Raw genomic sequence first — 20,483 nt, forward strand, 5'->3', positions numbered from 1 at the left:
GGAGTATGGATGTAGATGTAGATGTAGAAAAAGGTTAACATTATATGTAGAAGCTTAGCTTCTCTTGCAGCTTATTAATCTTAGAGACCAATATTATATGTGAAAGCTTTGTATTTCTTGTAGCAACACTATGTATATTTGTTTAAACCATTAACTTTTCTTGAAACTTCCTGGCAGATTAAAACTGTGTGCCGGACCGAGACTCCCAATTCCGGACCTTTGCCTTTTGCGGGCAAGTGCTCTACCGACTGAGCTACCCAAGCACGACTCACACCCCGTCCTCACAGATCTAATTCTGCCAGTACCTCGTCTCCTACCTTCCAAACTTTACAGAAGCTCTCCTGCGAACCTTGCAGAACTAGCACTCCTGAAAGAAAGGATATTGCGGAGACATGGCTTAGCCACAGCCTGGGGGTTGTTTCTAGAATGAAATTTTTCACTCTACAGCGGAGTGTGCGCTGATATGAAACTTCCTGGCAGATGAAAACTGTGTGCCAGACCGAGACTCCAACTCGGGACCTTTGCCTTTCACGGGCAAGTGCTCTACCGACTGAGCCACCCAAGCACAACTCACGCCCCATCCTCCATGGAGGATGGGGCGTGAGTTGTGCTTGGGTAGCTCAGTCGGTAGAGCACTTGCCCGCAAAAGGCAAAGGTCCCGAGTTCGAGTCTCGGTCCGGCATACAGTTTTAATCTGCCAGGAAGTTTCATATCAGCGTGCACTCCGCTGTAGAGTGAAAATTTCATTCTATTAACTTTTCTTATTTGTGTGTTCGCGCTACTTAAGTGATCTTGCTATTGGCTGACTACATCACGCGTCCTATGTTGTCATCAGCTGGTGAAATCACATGACATGAGCGTTACAAAAGCGTGCCGCAATCTGGATTTGAATGCTTCAGAAAGTAACATGCAGTGTTTGGTGGAATTCGAACTTATACCCTTGTAACACGAAAATATGCAACGTACATGCTGCTGCACATCAAAGATCTAGCCAAAACGTTTTTTTTCCCCGCTGAGTTTCGTTTTCTAAAGTGCCTGGAAATGCTACGTCAGTGTATAAAACCATAAACATTCAAAGGATTGATAGGTTTTACAGTGCTGAGGAAAATTATACTGTCACTTAACACGGAAAAAGTGTATTTTCACCTGGGAGAAAGTGTATTTTCAGCTGGGAAATCCGGGAATTTTTTTTCCTTGTCCATGTATACATCCTGATCATAAATTGAAATAAATTTCAGTTTTTGTAAAAAATTGTAGCTTTTTGTGCCAGTCAGTGATCCCATAACTGAACCATCATGACATCAGAGGATATATATAATCAAATATAGCTAAAGTGTGGTAAGGGTGTCTAAAGTGACATGTAAATGAGGTTCGTAGACATACAGTAAACAACTGAAAATGTAGTAAAGGTGTTTGTGTGACATCTATGTAGCTATGTAAGAAAATGCCATATGGTTGGACCCCTGTGCATGCCATGTACATGACACACAAAGAATGTACACCCCACTGAGGTAGAATGAAACTCATCTTAAAAATTTCTTCTATTGTCGCAACACAAATGAATAAAGTAAAAACAAAGTGGATATCAGTGTTCACATTAATTGGTAAATTTGTAAAACTTTAGTTGAGTCACACTTCCAGACTCGAACAGTTTTCTTCATTTGGAGTAGGTGAGCCTGTATGCATTAGGATGAATATTTCCCACAACCTCAAAGGGGCCAATGTGTATGTCAAAGAATTTTTTGAATTCTTTGTTTATGAATTTAGATTTTGCACACCTCTTTGTTAAGACTAAGCCGCCAACATTAATTTGGGGTGTTTTACCCTACCACCATGTACTTGTTTTATTTTGTTGCTATGTTGCTTTATAGTTTCCCTAACAGCGTCCTCCCCCCTCTGCTGCTGAGATGCATTTGCACAATGGAAATACTATTAACTCATTGATCAGATATGCACGTTGTTTGTCATACATTATTTCTTGGGATGAGAATCCTGTAGTGGTATCTTGCAGACTGTTTAGGACATATGAAACGTTTTCACTGTATTCTAACCTGTTGGTATGGTCCTCCTACAATAGATCCTGCACAGGCGACCTATTTCCTGCATGTATCATTCGGTTGGATTACAGGCTGGGGATTACACTGAGGTGAGAACATCTTTAATGTTGTGTTCTCTTGTAAATGACTTCCAAGTTTTGGATGTGGATTGGCTTCCACTACCTGAAAGTAAGTCTTTCAGTGTACTGACTGTACGAAAGTAGTCTTGTGTTATTTTTTGAATAATTTTCTTGCTGGTTGCTTTCTTTATTGGGTACATTTTAATGAACTTCGAGAATAGGTCCACCATTAGAAAAATGTAGCAATAACCCCTCACCCCCCCCCCCCCCCCCCCCCCCCGCCCCGCCAACCCTCCTCTTTGCTTTAGTTAATTGCCCTAGAAGTCAATGCCCATGACATCCATCTGCTTATGAGGCGTTACTCTGTAAGTGGCTCCTGTTGATATAATTATCAACTTTGGCACATTGGCACCTGTCGCAGAATTAAGGCACTTTGTTACTCCGTGGGCAATATTATGAAAATGGACACAGTCCTGTATTTTTTGAGCACACGTTATTATCCCACAGTGACCAAAACTGGTATGAGTGTAAAGTATTAAGGTGTATGTGTATTCTTCAGTCCAGCAAACCTTCCACCTATCCCTGTCGCGGCTGTACATGTAAAAAAGAATCTCCTCGAAAACCTGGTACTGTTGTTGTACTTTTCCATGTCCCTTTTTCCCCAGACAACTTTTTACCAATATTCATTTGTCATCACAGTTCTGATTATGTCTGAGTTGACTGCAAATTCTTCTAATATTCTTTTCTTGAATATAGCTTAAGGCTTTATGGTCTGTACATATCTCTGCTTGGTGAGCTTATAAGTAATTTCTAAATTTTTGATATTCCCATACTGTAGCTAGTAGATAGTGTCGGAAGTTCCATGCGGCTTTTCGCGGATGATGCTGTAGTATACAGAGAAGTTGCAGCATTAGAAAATTGTAGCGAAATGCAGGAAGATCTGCAGCGGATAGGCACTTGGTGCAGGGAGTGGCAACTGTCCCTTAACATAGACAAATGTAATGTATTGCGAATACATAGAAAGAAGGATCCTTTATTGTATGATTATATGATAGCGGAACAAACACTGGTAGCAGTTACTTCTGTAAAATATCTGGGAGTATGCGTGCGGAACGATTTGAAGTGGAATGATCATATAAAATTAATTGTTGGTAAGGCGGGTACCAGGTTGAGATTCATTGGGAGAGTGCTTAGAAAATGTAGTCCATCAACAAAGGAGGTGGCTTACAAAACACTCGTTCGACCTATACTTGAGTATTGCTCATCAGTGTGGGATCCGTACCAGATCGGTTTGACGGAGGAGATAGAGAAGATCCAAAGAAGAGCGGCGCGTTTTGTCACAGGGTTATTTGGTAACCGTGATAGCGTTACGGAGATGTTTAATAAACTCAAGTGGCAGACTCTGCAAGAGAGGCGCTCTGCATCGCGATGTAGCTTGCTCGCCAGGTTTCGAGAGGGTGCATTTCTGGATGAGGTATCGAATATATTGCTTCCCCCTACTTATACCTCCCGAGGAGATCACGAATGTAAAATTAGAGAGATTAGAGCGCGCACGGAGGCTTTCAGACAGTCGTTCTTCCCGCGAACCATACGCGACTGGAACAGGAAAGGGAAGTAATGACAGTGGCACGTAAAGTGCCCTCCGCCACACACCGTTGGGTGGCTTGCGGAGTATAAATGTAGATGTAGATGTAGCTAAAAGTTTTTCTTGGAACACTTGGACCCTGTATCCAAAATCACTGCTGTTAGTTGTAAGGCAAAAAGGGATGGATAAGTTTGGTCTGTGTAATATCTCACTGTTAACTAACTATGCATTGATGTCGTCAGATGCAGATTGGCATTCATCATCCCATTCCCAGACATTATTTTTTTAAGCAAATTGTTGAGATATGGTGCATTTAATGGTTATGTTTCCACATATTTGCAAAATAACTCTACTAAACCAAAAAATGAGTTAAGTTACTTCTTAGTCTTAGGAGGAGGGAAATCAGAAATTGTTTGCACGTTAAGTGATAGTATGTCCCTTAAACTTAAGCTGTTTGAGAGCAAATTTACATTTAGATAGCTTCAATGTCATTCTGCCCTCTCATTTTGTCACAAATTTCCCACAAAGTTTCTGTATGTTATTTCCAAGTCTTGGTTGAGGCTAAAATGTGATCTACATATAGTCAGATTTCTAGTATTTCTTTTCCCAGTACATTATCTAACCTCCTGCTCCTGCCACTGACAAATTTAAGCCAAGGGCACTATACAATATTGGTCCCTCTTCCCATTGAAGAGAAAGGCAGTAGATTTTCTGGATTCATCTTCCTATTTAATCTGATGGAACCCAGATGTCAAGTCGAGGCAAGTCATGTATTTTACATTGTCAGAGTTGTTAAGAATAATCAGTCTCACGTTCTAAAAATTTCTTTGTGAAATGCGTGTGTCATCTCATTACATACAGAATTTCAGAACATATGTTTGATGTACAGTAGAAATGTCGAGGTTACAATTCACTTATATGAAATTCTGTTACACTGACTATATTACTTTGTGAAGAACTTACTTATTTAAAATTTGTCAAACTTGCAATATTTACATCCACTGTAACTATCATAAATTTTTATTCCATTTTAGGGATACAGCTCAAAATATCACTTTGTCCTTCATGAAAGCTTCCAAGAAATAGTACCTGGTGTCAATATGAATGGCACTGGCTAAAATTTCCATTGCAAATCCAAGGCTGTTTAATTTATTTGCTAGAGATTCTGTTCATGAATTCCAACTCAAATTTGCACCTTAAGTTTATTCCTAGGAATCTGACTGAATCAAATTCTTCTCGTTTTTGATTATTGTGAGTAATACAGATTTCTTAAATTTTTTTTGTTTTGTTTCAAGCCATATAGACTGAACCATGTTTCCATGTTTCTTGATGTATTCATGACACTCTGTGGTATATTGTCAGAATTTTGATTTTCAATTAGGGCAGAAGTATCATCTACAAACAAGGTCAAATGAGTATTTATATTGAGAGGCAAGTCATTTGCATAGAGCAGGAGTAAAGTTAGTCCAAGGATTGAGCCTTGAGGAATGCCTTGTGACACAGTTTCCACTATGAGAAGTAATCTGCTCCATTTGCACATTCTGCAAATGGGCTCTTATTAAACTTTGACAAAACACAGTATATACAGTTCCACACAGTAAATGGAATGACACCATTAATAAATATAGACTTCGATCAGAAATCTGTAGCTAAGGTAGAATATTCAAAATTTCTAGGTGTGTACATTGATGAGGGGTTGAACTGGAAAAAACACACTGAGGATCTGCTGAAACGTTTGAGTTCAGGTACTTATGCTATTAGGGTAATTGCAAATTTTGGCGATATACATCTCAGTAAATTAGCTTACCACTCCTATTTTCATTCTCTGCTTTTGTCTTGCATCATATTCTGGGGTAATTCCTCATTGAGTAAAAGAGTATTCATTGCACAAAAGCGTGCAATCAGAATAATTGCTGGAGCTCATCCAAGGTCATCCTGCAGATGACTTATTTAAAGAGCTAGAGATCTTAGCCTCACAATATATATAGTCACTTATGAAATTTGTTATTAACAATTCGAACGAATTCAAAAGTAAAAGCAGTGTACATGGCTACAACACTAGGAGAAAGGATGATCTTCACAACTCAAGATTAAATATAACTTTGCCTCAGAAGGGGATAAATTATGCTGCCACAAAAGTCTTTGGTCACTTACCTAATAGCATCAAAAGTCTGACAGATAGGCATATAGCATTTAAAAGGAAATTAAAAGAATTTCTTAATGGCAACTCCTTCTACTCATTAGATGAATTTTTGGATATAGTAAGTGGATAATTTCCCCAACACCCCCCCCCCCCCCCCAAAAAAAAAAAAAAAGGTCATAATATTTTGTGTAATGTAATATCTTGTATAGACACCTTTTATTAACCTGACACATTCCACATCATTACGAAGTGCCGTATTCATGATCTATGGAACAAGTACTAATCTAATCTAATCTAATCTAATTTGATGTGATTATTACCCTTTGTTTCCTCTCCTTGAGATATGATTCAAACCACTTCAAAGCAGTATCCCTGATCCATACCTGTTGAGTTTGAAAAGCGACATGACATGGTTTACAGAATCAAATGCTTTTGTTAGATCACAGAACATTCCTGCAATTTTAGCTTTCCTATCTATGAAGTAATTTTTTCAATAACTTATTTATCTTATGTGTTTTTCCCTTGTTGGAAGCCAAATTGGTTATTTGGAATGATATCATGCTGTGTGATGAAGCTTTGTACCTGTAAAGCAGAAATTTTTTCAGTTATATTTGATGTGACTGGGAGTGTAGAAATGGGGCAGTAATTTCTCATATCATCTTTTGAACCTGTTTTCAACAATGGTGTGTATTTCAAGAGATCAGGGAAGTAACCCTCCTCAAATGATTTGTTTATTATGAGAGAGAGAAAGGGGATGAGCTGTTGTGTTGTGAAATTTTTTAATCACTTTGATGGGTATATCTTCCTAACTGCAAGAGTCTTTGTCTTTTAAGGAGAGTATGACATTTTCAACAAATTTTGTTGAGACTGTGCTGATTTTTTAAGACATTCACTGATATTGCCTTTTGATCCAAAACTATTTACTTCCTGCTGATAATTTACTACATCTAAATCATATTGTGCTATATCTCATTTAAGCACTCAGATATTTGATCTGGATTTACAACAGATTTTTCCTTAGGTTTGATTTTTGAAATGTCTTGTTTGTGATTTTTTACACCTAATTCAGACTTAACTACAGACGATACTGGCTTTGATTTATTTTTTTCCCCTAGAATGAATGTATTATTTGTTATTTGGTTTGGAGCTTTTACAACCTTTTTAAAAATATTTTTATAGTCCCTAACATATTTTCAAAATGAGAATCTTTGTTGTACTTCAGCTGATAGTGTAGCTTTCTTTTCCTCTCACTGGAAAGTTTTATTCCTGGTGTGATCCATTTTATTTTACTTGATGTTTTATTGCAATGTGGTCTTGGTGGGAAATTTTCATTAATCACTTCAAGAAAAATGTTTAAGAATGTACTAAAATTTAAATTTGTTGAATCACCATCCTCCTCAAGAGACCACTTAACTTCACTTAGTTTCTCAAAGAATATTTCAATATTTGTTTTATTGAAACTTCTTTTAACATAAGTTTTTCTCGCATTATTTTTATCAGTTTTTGGCACTGAGACAAACAAGGCTGAGTGATCAGAAAGTCATAAGTCTAGATAGAGAGAATGTATATACATTTTGAAATTAGTAATTTGTTACATTGTTATCAGTGCATGTTGCTGAGTGTGATTCTTTGTCATTTGCAGTGTTTATATTAAAACCAGCTGTTACTACAACCCTTTTCCTCTTTTCTTTCTTTATCTAGGGATTTAGAGAGGAATGGAATGACTAACGCTCTTTCTGGAGTTCTATGAACTGAAATGACTTAACATGTTAAGGTCATTAAGCTCTACCCAACAGCTTTCGAATATACTATCTTCATTTAAGCAATTTAAATCTGTTTTCACTTCATAGTTTATAGAAGAATCCAGGAGCATGCAGCAATCTCCGTGAGATTTTTCTCCCTGTGATTGCTGCTTGCAACATTGAAATTTTCAATTTTATTTAAAATATTTATTGTATTAGGGCGAAGCCAGGGTGTATACGACCTGGGACAACCGGGAGACCCAGGAAAAATCAGGGAATTTTTTCATCCGGGAGAAAACCGGGAAAAACCCGGGAATTTTCATTGTTTTAGTTTTCAGTTAAATTTTTGTAATTTTGACTTGTAGGAACCAATACTCTTAATAAAGGATATTACTGTATCCTGCTTCTGCAGAATAATAGTGCAGCAATAAAACATGAACCAGAGAAAAAGCAAAAATAAAACTTAAATTGCAAAGGAAATGCGCCATATACAACAACAAAACAGTGCTGATACAAGCGGCTGCCAACACCAAAATGTATCAAATGCTTCATGCTTCATAACAACAAACTGCTGCCGATGAGTCACAACTGTTTACATTAGATTCGTTCAAGCAGCTGCAAGCAAGTTCATGCGCATGCGCAGTTGAGTCGTGTGTGAGTAGTACCTTCTCCTGCTTCTGCTACAGAAAGGTGGCTGTTAGCTGTATAAGCAGTAGCAGTAAGCAGCCAGATGCTACCCGGAAAAATTTTACTGGCGTGCCCCAGGGTATGTGACCCGGGTGGCAATTTCAAGGGATGTGGGAGGGGTTGAGGTGCCAAATTCATATTCTTTGAGGAAAAGAAAACATGCTTCACAAAGCACCTAGCACACAGCACATGTTGATCTATCGATTATTCATATAATTTTGAAATGCATCCCTGTTGGTTTTTGAACATTTTTTTAACACATTCTAAGTTGATTTCCAAATGAATCATAAGTTGATTTTTGAATGTGTGCATAGTGTAATGTGATGTCACTGGTCTGAGAATTATCATCACATCTAGAAATAAACTTTCCTGTAGACAAAAGGGGATGGTGCTATGCGAGCTGAGTGGAATAAAGCCGAACGGGTGAATGCCAATTGCTGTTTATGTGGTTGACTGGATTTGCGAATGATCAGCATTGATATAGTTACTAGCAAAATCCATAGATTCAGACTACCGGAGTGGAAATAAATGACTAACAGGAATAACAGGTAAATAGATTACGTATTATCTTCTCAGTGTATCCAAGAGAAATGAAATTTTGACAATTTTTGAACAGATTGGTACACTAGTAAGGGCAAGTTGTTCAGTCCCAGTCTAGCAGCCACTTAAGTTGTATTCTGGGAGTAGCGTTGGAAAACTCCTTGTACGAACACGTAATAATGCCTAACCAGAGAATAAACGTGGGTATAACTAAACCAGTGATTGAGGCAGGGTTAGTGAAATTAACTGGAGAATAAGTTTTGACACTAGCAGAAAGAGTTACAGAATTAGTGATGACAAGATTGTACGTTAGAACGAGGAAGGAGAAAAAATGGGGACATCACACAAATTAGGGAAGAATCCGATGATTCCAAATTTATATAAAAATTTCGTACCACTGCTTTTTGATCTCATGTTTAAGAACCTGGAGCGTATGAATGAAATGTGAAACTATTTCCTAACATACAGCCACTATCTAGTATTGCCCTGGTTTGGAAATACTGTAGATCCAGGGCTGATGCACAAAGTAGTCAGAGTTGTAGTGGGCAGGTGGGTAGTCTCCACGTGACCCGTGTTTATGTTTAGTGAATTTGCTGTTTCCTCTTTGTTTATTGCTCATGTCAAATGAAAACAAAACGGATTTCTGTGGCTGGGAGCTATCAAGTGAATTAAAATACATTCACATAATTATGGAAGGCTGAAATACCTTACTAGTGTCAGATTTTATTTCCACTTTTTTAACAGTCTAGCATTAATCGCTTTGCAGAACAATGAAGTTATTTTGGCCTGTTTGCTAAAGAAATTTGGCTTTTATTAATTTTTCCCACTGAGGGAGTAAATTTATTTGAAACAAAGTGTTTAATTCTACACTATTGGCTAGTTTAACCTGTTCGCTGAATTTCAAGTGCACGTTATCATCTTCTAGCACGTATGGCACTATGCCTTAATAAAGAACCAAACATGAGATGATACAGTACTGGTACTCCAAGAAAATATACATCTGAATCTGGACATACGAATATGCACTTTGGGCGAATTATGCATTTTAGTATGGTTCACGAAATTCCGATGCTCTTGGAGTATCCACTGTTTTCTTTTTTTTTTTTTTTTTATGACAAGATCTTTTAATGTTTTGCACATACGAACATACAGGCTTCGTGCATAATCGTAGATGCGCAAGCCTGGTAATGCCTGTTATCTGGTGCTCCATGGCAACTGCTGAAATGAACCTATTTGTAACAGATCGCAAGAAAACATTGTGAATATTTGTTTGAAAAGCATTACTTTCAAAGTAAGTTTCCTTTTACGCAAGATGAACTATGTACGAGAATGTTCGATGAATTTCTCAGATCACAGTGTTTAACTCTCATTTAAAAATCAACTATTTGTGGACGACCATTTAGAAGAATTTCGAGCCCAAAAGATCAGACATTTGTTGTTATTAAAAATTTTACTGGCACATTTGTATGATGTATGTGAAAGCTCAGCTTCTCTTGCAGCTTATTAATCTTAGAGACCAATATTATATGTGAAAGCTTTTTTTTTCTTGTAGCAACCCCATTTATATTAATTGAAGCCATTAACTTTCCCTATTTTTGTGTTAGCGCTACTTAAGTGATGTTGCTATTGGGTGACACGATCGCTTATACTACAATCTGAATATCAGCTGGCGAGATCGTGTGACATGAGCTGTGTCTGGCTTGCAAAAGCACAACGTAATCTCGATTTCAATGCTTTGGAAAATAAGATGCGGTGTTTGGTGGAATATGAATTTATGCTTTCATAATACGAAAATATGCAGTGTACATGTTGCTGCACATCAAAGATCTTCCAAAAACATTTTTCCCTAAACTGCTGGGAAATTCTACGCTGGTGTATAAAACCATAACCATTCAAAGGATTGATAAGTTTTACAGTTCCGAGGAAAAGTATACTGTCACTTAATGGAAAAGTGTATTTTCACCTGGGAGAAAGTGTATTTTTATTGGGAAATCCGGGATAAACCCGAGAATTTTTTTTCTTGTCCACGTATACACCCTAAACAAATAATTTTTTTGTTTTTATGTTTTGAGAAAATAATTTGTAAGTCATAAAGCTTGTGACTTAGGCTCTGGCAAATTTCAAATTTAAGCCATTTATCTTCCAGTACCTCAAATAAGAATTTTTGTTTGTTTTGATGGTATTAAGCATACATTTTCCATTTTCGTAAACATTGTTTAGCAGTTTTCTTTTCAGCTAACAGGGATTTTTCTTTTACATTCCCTCCAGTAAATATAAGTTTCCCTTAGTTTTAATGATTTTACAAAAATGTATGCCCACTTCAGCCTCTGATACCACAACCAGCAGGCCGTTGTACTGGCTGCAACTGCTGTCTATTATTTTCCATTTTTTTCATTTTTTGGAGCTCTCTATCTACCTCTTTTCTTTTGTACATGGCAATACTGTAGGGCTTTATAAAGAAGTGGTCATGGAGTTCTAATCTCAAGGTGCATTTATTATCTTTCACCCTTCCAGGTCTTTCCCTGAAAGCTTCACAACTTTCACATAAAATGCCTCAAGTTCTGTCTTCTGTACTTAATGCTTTTGCCTCCTCTTCTTTGCTCTTAAGTAGTTCACTATAAGATTTGGTATCAAAAGGATCATTAATGCACTCTCCCTCTTCCTCATAATATCCTGAAACCCAAACTACTTCTTAGTCCCCAGATCTGGAAATTCCAGTCTTTGGGTCAATAAACATAACCCATTTATCATTACATGCAAATTGAACTTGGCTTTTTTTATCCATGCTATGCCTAATATTAGATACTCATTCAGGTCTTCCACCGCTAGGCATCCTTGCATGAACTCTATCTCATTAATTTTAAAGCGCAGAAGAACATGTTTTGTAATTAGTTTAACCCCAGTTACAGGGAATTCAGTAAAATTGATACCTCCTTTAATTTTATCTCTCAACTTTCCAGAGATCCCATAAGTTGGGCTCTCAGTATCTGCAGGCAGTTCCCTTTCATTGTTTACCTGTATTTTACTTCTCATATAATAAGTCATCCTCAATCTCCCTGAAACACACATCTTTCACATTTTCAACAGGGATATTAATTTCATTAGGTTGTAAACTTTCAACTATGATATTGCAGTTGTGTTCAACATTTGTTTTATAGTTAGCTTTACCTTCTGGTCTAAAATCCTTTCAAATAACATGCACTATCCATTCTTCCTCATTACCTTTTTGTCCGCTCCCGGTAGCTGAGTGGTCAGCATGACAGAATGTCAATCCTAAGGGCCCGGGTTTGATTCCTGGCTGAGTCGGAGATTTTCTCTGCTCAGGGACTGGGTGTTGTGTTGTCCTAATCATCATCATTTCATCTCCATCGACGTGCAGGTTGCCGAAGTGGTGTCAACTCGAAAGACCTGCACCACGCGAACGGTCTACCCGACGGGAGGCCCTAGCCACACAACATTATTATTACCTTTTTAAATTTATCAAAATACTCTGTAGTAAGCTTCTTTAATCTATTCTTAAGCAATTCCTCTCTTTTAACTTTGGACATTTGGACACTCACTGTCATCACCTGGAATGATTGGATTAACATGTATTCCCTCTTTGTCTCTCCATCATCATTAAGATCAATAATGGTATTCCCATTACCATTCATATTGCCACTTTGTATTTATGCATAAATTACCCCATCTAATTCTTCATATAGCAAATCATCATCATCATCATCATCATCATCATCACCACCACCATCATCATCAACTCTTTACAACTTCAAATCACTGCCATCTTTATACGCCTCTCAAGTATCACTAAAAACATCATTGATATCATAAATTTTACCTCCCCCCCCCCCCCCCCTGAAGTGCATGACTTACCTTTTCATCACTGTTTATATCAGCTAACACTAATTCATAAGTAGGACCGTTTTGGCAAAACTTGCTTTATGCAAAAAATTTTACAGGAGAGACATTTATCTAATTAAGATGCGAGTTGTGAGGGAAATTTTTTTTACAATTAACAAATTTCGTACAGTTCTGAATATGTTTTAAGGTAGGCTTTGCATATACATAAAATTTTTGATAGTTCATCAGCTTCTGGGAGTAGGACAACGGTTTTCTTTTCCAAAACTCACTTTATGCTCAAACTTGATCAGTGATACCTGAATATTATGGTAAATGCTCTTTTTTACATTAAAGTTTTAAAATAATACTTCTTTTTTTCTCTTATACGCAACTTCAAGGGCTCTTTATCCTCATAAATTGTCCATAAACTGTCGACTAATCATAAAATCTGTGGTAAATGCCACAACTGCTGTTTTGAGGAAATCACAAAAAACTTCCAGAAAGCATTCTTTTTTGATAGCCTTATTTTTTTTATAGTCTAAACAAATGAAGACAGTTAATCTACAAACATTTTTTAAAGTAAAGTTACTGTAAAACATTTAACAACAACAACAACAAAAAATGTTGATGGAACAAAACAAGAACAGGGCCATGTGCCAACTTCATTAACATAAAAACTGGGCTAAGAAAGACAGTCAGACCTGCAGAAGTGCTGTGTTCTTAAAAATTTTATTTCAAAATAAATGCATTTCACAAAGTTTAAAAAGTTACATTTTGTTTTAATTTACCACTATTTTATAAACAAAATATTACAATGTTACAGTCCGTAAACAGCTGCTGTGTTTACTCAATCAGATTTTGGTAAAACTGTTTGTTTTCTTGTTTGAGATAAAGTATCATCCTTTTTAAGCCCTCCTCCTTCCCAGTTTTCAATCTGGCTGTTAGTTCAAGCTGGGGTAGATCTAAGCTTTTTATGGTTTCCATCTTCACACCTTTTTTGAATACATTTGTTTGTGTCCATGTTTCAACTTCATTGTTTTTTGTAAACACTTTTCCTGGGTTGGTTTTAGAAACTTTGATCTTAATGGCCTTGGGAATTTCTAACTTTTTTGTGATGAGATGTTCTTTAGCTACTTAGGAGAAGTCATAAAAATCATCATCGTTCATCATAGTGGATAGAAAAGGAGTTTTGCTATTGGCATTACACAAAACTTTCACGAGATCCAAAGGAACTTCACATTTGTCTACTCTTTTTCTTTTTTCAAGTAGAGTAAAGTCTCGGTCACAGATTAAGTATGAGTGTCCAGAGACAACATACTTGTGGTGAACTTCGTCAAAGAAATCATTACAGACCAAGTATATCCATAGGAACAATACCATCTGATTTTTATTTTGGCCACAGCTGTTGTCAGACCACACTATTAACTTTTTTTCTGGGTAATTTTACTTTTAATCCTCCTCTATTTTGTTGCCTCCCCTGCCACTCCTGCCCTCATGCCAAAGAAACAAAAAAACCTATACTATTATCTGCCAAATGCAATCCCAAATTGTAACAAGAAAGTTGACATAAATAATACATTTGGCAGTGTGACAATGTTGGCGAAGAGAAAACCTGTTGTAAACCTGTGGATATTGTGCATGTATGACTTGTAGGAGTGGTAGAATGTACATGATCACACTTCATCTCTTATCTAGCTTTTTCAATGCATCTATAATGAAATTCTAGTGAAGTACAATGTACAGCTCTATTGGTTGCGTCTAAGCAGATCACATGTAGTACAGGTATATTTCCTTGGGTGGTGAAATCTGTTTGGGAAAGTGTTCTTTCAATACTTTTTTGTAGTACAAATATCTAATGTTTCTGTTTGGCTAAAGCATAACAGAAGTCTAATACATTATGCTGTAATTTAAATCTTGGCTTAAAAGTAGAAGGTAGCTTTTAGCCCTTGTGTAATGGCTTTCATCCTTGGGGAAACTTTCGATGTGTCCAACAACATGTTTTACATCAGCAGCTGTATATTTCCTTTCTTTGTTTTTATTTCCCCTACGTTCAGTGTAGGTAACATCACCACTATTTTTTTACTTTTACCAAGGTTTCCACACTTTGCCTGTTAATTTTGCATATTTTCAGAAAGGTTTTTTTGCAAACTTGAAAATGTCTGCCTTTGTCATCAGGAACTGTATAAAAAACACTAGCCTGTTTGCGACTCTCCTCAGGTCCTTCGTAAGAACCAAGATACCATCCTCTAACGCTGCATACACTTAAGTTTCCCATCAAAGATTGTAGAACTGATTGAATATGTTTAATTTGTGTTCCAATGCTATGTCTCTGCATTGATAGCGGCACCTGCATGAAACCGACAACAAACAAACACAGGAATTAGAGGTATTAAATAATTTGTGACTGCCACAAATAACCTGTTTGTTTGCTACTCTGCACAGTTACTATGTCTACTACAGTCCTGGAACCAAGTCAAACATAACATAACATGGTCTGCATAATCTAAACATAGGTTAGCTTAAAATGCCACAGAAAAATCATAATCAAGCAAAGTTCTTCAAAAAAGCCTTAGTCCTAAGGCATTAAAGTTACCATATATGCTTATCTCATCAGGTGGCGGTTGTTTTTGAGGTACAGTAACTTTCTTATTGTTCTCATATGGTTTTCCCTCGGCTCTTAGTTTCTTATTTATTTGGGAAATTCTACCTTCACCCATTTCCAGACGGTTTCTTGTTTCATCCATCAAATAAACCACAATAGTAAACACAACAGACAGTACTAATCACTGCAACTTGAACACAATCAAACCTCAAACTAAAAACAGCAACACGGGCACATAGTGTGGATTGTGTTTCAGAACAGGTGTCACTTAACAGTTGGCACATTCTGGTGGCAATGTTTTAAATCACTTCCACACTGATACTAGATAGCCCAGTTTTTACTGATGAAGTTTGGACACATAGACCATAGTTAGACAGTAAAATGAAATTTTTTATTTTTGGCTCTTAGACCGTATTTTATAATTAGTAGACAACTGTCATGATCTTGATACTCCTCACCATTTGCAGAGAGTATATCTCTGTAGAAACTTACTGCATCATTAGGAATGGTAAAGAAATGCATGAGCTTCTTTAGATCCTTCTTTTTTTCTGCACTCACAAGGTTTATCTTGGGAATAATCACAGCTCATTTCTTGGCTTTGAACGAAGGAATGTTATACTTGAAGTGTCACAACATACCTCTGGTCCAAATAAATACATTGTTTTAACAGCACATTGTCTTACCATTGTCTGTGTGTTATTGCTTGTACATCCATCATTTTGAAAGGCAAGATAGACTATAGTATTTCCTTAGAAACCCGTTAGAAGTTGTAGGAAAACCTTTCTTCTCCCCACACCAGCACCTTACCAAACTTTGCTAGAATATTCCTGTGTTCACAGGGTGATATCTCTTCTTTCTTCTGAAATTCCTTCTCAGCTCTACCAAATACATGTTCCAGTGACATCTAAACCTCTCTTTCAAATGATGTAGAAGAAAATATTGTAGTGCAGTTAAGATTTCATTTGCACCTGTTCCAGCTTCTGTTTCACATCAAGTATATTGAAAAATGTTATCAGTACTTTGTTTTGGCTCATGTATCACCACAGTCAGGTTATAGAACCATACCTGTCATGTCTAAAAGACTTCTCCGATAGAGAGCTTTGACAGAGATAGATGTGTTGGATGTCAAAGACCACTTTTACTGGGTCTTCAGAGTATATGTTTGTGAATACTTCTAACAGCTTTGGCAAACTAAGTGGCATAAAGTGAGTTTTGAAAATACCCCTAGACATGCATGAGGCAAGTTTTGCAAACATGGGCTGTATTGTCTATTCTGTAAGTGTGGAGTAAAGCAAGTTTTGCTAAAGCCGGCTGCATAGGCTTGTCGAGAAAGCTGAACAGTGCATGTTTCTTTCAAAAATCACATTGAGTATTTTCATAGCTATCATTATTCGAAACTTAATTACTACTTTGTGTCTCATTAAGTAAATTTATAAAGATATCTGCGTCTAGTTCCCTGCTTATACTAGCTAAAACTTCCTCTCGAAACTCTCTATTGAAGTTGATTTTATTTATCTGATATGATCTGTAGTTCCTATTATGAGATTTCCCCCTACAATTACCTCTACCTCTATCTCTGCCATTTGTATTAGCGTGGTTACACAAAACAATCCTCAGACAAACAGGCTGTGAAGCAAAAGTCAGTTACCCTGTTATTTTTATCTTGCCTGTCAACTTCAGCTAGACGGTTATCATTTAATCAACAATTTTTTCAAATGCAGTTCATTCTTGTTCCGCATTTTCAACAAATTCGGTGGAATTGGTAATATCGATTTTGACAATATTAAATTCCTTCCTAAAATGTTTAAGATCCTCATTCTGTTTTTCTAAAGTTTTCACTAATCTTTTGATCAATCTTTTGACACTGTTTGGTGGCTGTCCCATTAATAAGTTTGGCCATTGCTTCAGTTAAATTATTTCCACCATTATAGTGACTTCCACATTAGTGAACCAGTGAAAAGGGGTATGGGAATCAGGTCACTTAGCTGCCGTAATAACCTGAACACCACTTGTATGAAGCTGGTATTTATTCTAACTGCACAATTACACATACACACACATAAACAAGCCTCACGAGCATCATCGGTCGAAACGTAAACAAACTGCACAAAGGTGCGCGCCAAGACCCGCATCCTAAGAGCGTGTCACTGCGCAGAGGTACCACTCTGCTCTATTCCGGTGTTCGATGACCGCCACAGAGCCCCACCCTAACAGTGCGGAGCATGGTGAGAGGAGGTGATGTAGGTTGGCGTGGTGATCAGTCCATTGTGATGAAGTCGCGGTGCCACGCCGGTGTGCTTGGCGGGTGGCCGAAATGGGAAACTGGGATCAAGCGACCTGGCGATGCGGGGACATGGTGTGCCGTGAGTGGCACGCGAATGCAGACGTGGCCGTCCTCATCAATCAAAGTGATGATTGCCGCCTCCTCCGCGTCTGTCGGTGCTGCAAACGTGCATAGGAGTGTAACCTGGGCGGCTGAATCGTCCAGTGTGCGGGGGGGTGGGGGGACGAACACGAAGGTGACACGTCGACGTGGAAAACAGCGACACTGGTGTTGTCGGTCTGCGTCGCCAGTTGACGGAAACACTAAGGTGAGGGGAGGGAGGGGTGAAACCTTCACACGCGACCTTCCTGCAGCCTCTGAGCTGGGATGAGAACACGAACCACTTGTGTTACACGCATCATCCAACTCATCGTCACTTGCGTCACGGGTACCGAAGGGGGGGTTTGGCGCGTTTGAGGTATTAGAGATGGGAAGTGGCATGAGAGTGTGGTTGGGGTGGAAGTTGTATTCTGAAGTTGCCTCATTGTTGAGGCGCCAAGCTGTTTTAAGGTGCGAGACAGACATTGTTTGTATTCTGCCGTTGCACAGAATGTCAAAGGTCTGTGGCGAGCGGCTTATCACTTTGTGTGGGCCCGAGTAGGGTAGTGCAGGTTGTACTGTATCATCGCGCAGCATCACGTAGTCGCAAACGTGTAGGTCTTTGTGCACGAAGACACGAGGGACCATGTGTGCTCGTGGGGGCTGGGGGCATACATTCGCGGTGAAGTGTCGGACGTGTTCTATAAGCGTTGGAAGTTCTGACTGCGAGGGAGGATCGGAATCCTCGACAAATTGTGGTGGGAGGGAGACTTGCAAATCGTCTTTGTAAGCCGAACGGACACCTAGTAGTACCCAAGAGAGGGCTTCAGACCAAGATCTGTTGTGGCACATCAGCGGTACTTTTAACGTGTGGTGCCAGCGCTCGACCGACCCATTGCTTTGCAGGTGGTAGGCGGTTGTACATAATTTGTTTACACCGCATAGATCGCATAATTTGCCAAAGAGCACAGCTTCAAATTGTCGTCCTTGGTCCGTCATGACCGAAGATGGGCAGCTGAACCGTGCGATCCAGGAGGCGATGGAAGCCCGTGCGACAGGTCGGCAGTAATGTCTGTTATTGGAATTGCCTCCACCCACCGACTAACATGCTCGATGATAGATAAAATGTAACGGAAACCCTCGGACAGCAAGGTATGCATGCCCGTGTCCAGTTTTTGCAGTCTGCTCTAACCCCAGTCCATACGAATCGCTGTGTTATGAGGCGTGTGGTAGCCCGAATACTGGGATGTGCTAGGTTGTGGATAGTGGCAAATAACTTATGGCGCAAGGCGGCCGATACTAGGGGGCGGGCAGTACCTGTGGAGACGTCACAGAGGACTGGTAAGGCCGAACCTGGAATTCAGTGGGGCTCAATTGAGAGCGAGGTGAACTCGCTATTCAGTAACTGTTGAATGTCATCATCCACTTTTTGCTGGGCAGCTAGGACGTCGAAGTCTCAAGAAAACGGGATCGTACCGCCCCGTGACATGTAGTCAGCAACGACGTTGTCCGCACCCTTGTTATAACGGACGTCTGTGTTGTGAATTGACATATTAGGTCCATGTGCCTGAAACGGCTAGGGAGGGGCGGGGGGGAAGGTCGGTTGTGGCATTACGCACAGCGTCCACCAACGGTTTGTGGTTTGTGTATATGGTCACTGACCTACCCTCAATGTCCTCTCGGAAATGCCGAACTACCTCGTAAATAGCAAAGAGTTCTTGGTCGAAAGTGGACCACTTATGCTGGGAGGCTGACAACTTCCGCGAGAAGAAACGTAGTGGTTGTGCGGAGCCTGCCACCTGCTGCAGGAGCACAGCGCTGATAGCAGTGTCACTTGCGTCTGCTGTGATTGATATTGGGGCGTCAGATACCGGGTGCGTGAGTGTGACAGCGCTCGCTAGTGCCGTTTTTAGTGCGTCGAACGTGCGTCACATGTTGTCGCCCCACAGGACCTTGCGGAGCCCTGAAGTATTCCTTCCGATGAGTGCGTCAGTCAAAGGAGCCTGTAGGGATGCGGCGTGTGGGATGTGCTGGCGGGAAAAATGTATCATCCCTAAAAAATAACGTAGGTTGCGGTAAGTCTCGGGCAGGGGGAGGTCACGTATAAGGCGACTCTGTCTGACGTGGAGCGGGTCCCTTCCGCGGAAACAGTATAACCCAAAAATTTCACACTAGCGGAGCGCAACTGAGATTTATCGTCGTTGATTTGGACTCAATTCTCAGCGAGAATACTAAGAACTGTTGATAGGTGCTGTTCGTGTTCCTTGAGGGTAGTTGATGAAATGAGGATGTCGTCCAAATACACGTAACAGTATGGGAGTGAGAAAAGGATGGAGTCGATAAACCGTTGCCAAGTCTGTGCGGTGTTTTTGAGGCCGTACAGCATGTAACAGTATTTGTACAGTCCGAAAGGGGTGATAATTGCTGTTTTACAGATGTCATACTGGTACATGAGGATCTGATGGTATGCTTTCCAGCAATCAAGTACACTGAAAACGCATGCACCATGGAGTTGTTGGGCGAAATCTTGTATGTTTGGTATAGGGTAGTTGTCTAAAATCGTTCTGGCGTTCAACTGTCGGTAGTTGCCACACAAACGAAATGAACCATCCTTCTTGGGCACTAGATGGATAGGCGAGAACCAGTTGCTGTTGGATGGGCGGACAATACCTGAATCTAACAGCTCCTGTACAGCGGTTTTTGCATGCTGTAATTTGGTGGCATTAAGGTGTCAAGCCTTGTTGCGTACTGGGGAGCCTTCTGTGGGGTGACTGGTACCATTAGTAATCGCACCTATCACCTGTAGGACACCCTGGGGAACCACACTGGGACTAGGTTGGGTAACACGCACTACATTAGAGGTAGG

General features: G+C 39.2%; 1 non-coding gene across 1 annotated transcript; it reads left to right on the forward strand.

The window, feature by feature from the left end:
* The first annotated feature begins 608 nt into the window (after positions 1-608).
* Positions 609-683, forward strand: Trnal-caa. The gene has a single exon. It is a non-coding gene; the product is annotated as a tRNA-Leu (tRNA).
* Positions 684-20,483: the final 19,800 nt, after the last annotated feature.

The sequence above is a fragment of the Schistocerca americana genome, chromosome 8 (assembly GCF_021461395.2).
Source record: "Schistocerca americana isolate TAMUIC-IGC-003095 chromosome 8, iqSchAmer2.1, whole genome shotgun sequence".
NCBI classification, from domain to species: Eukaryota; Metazoa; Arthropoda; class Insecta; order Orthoptera; family Acrididae; genus Schistocerca; species Schistocerca americana.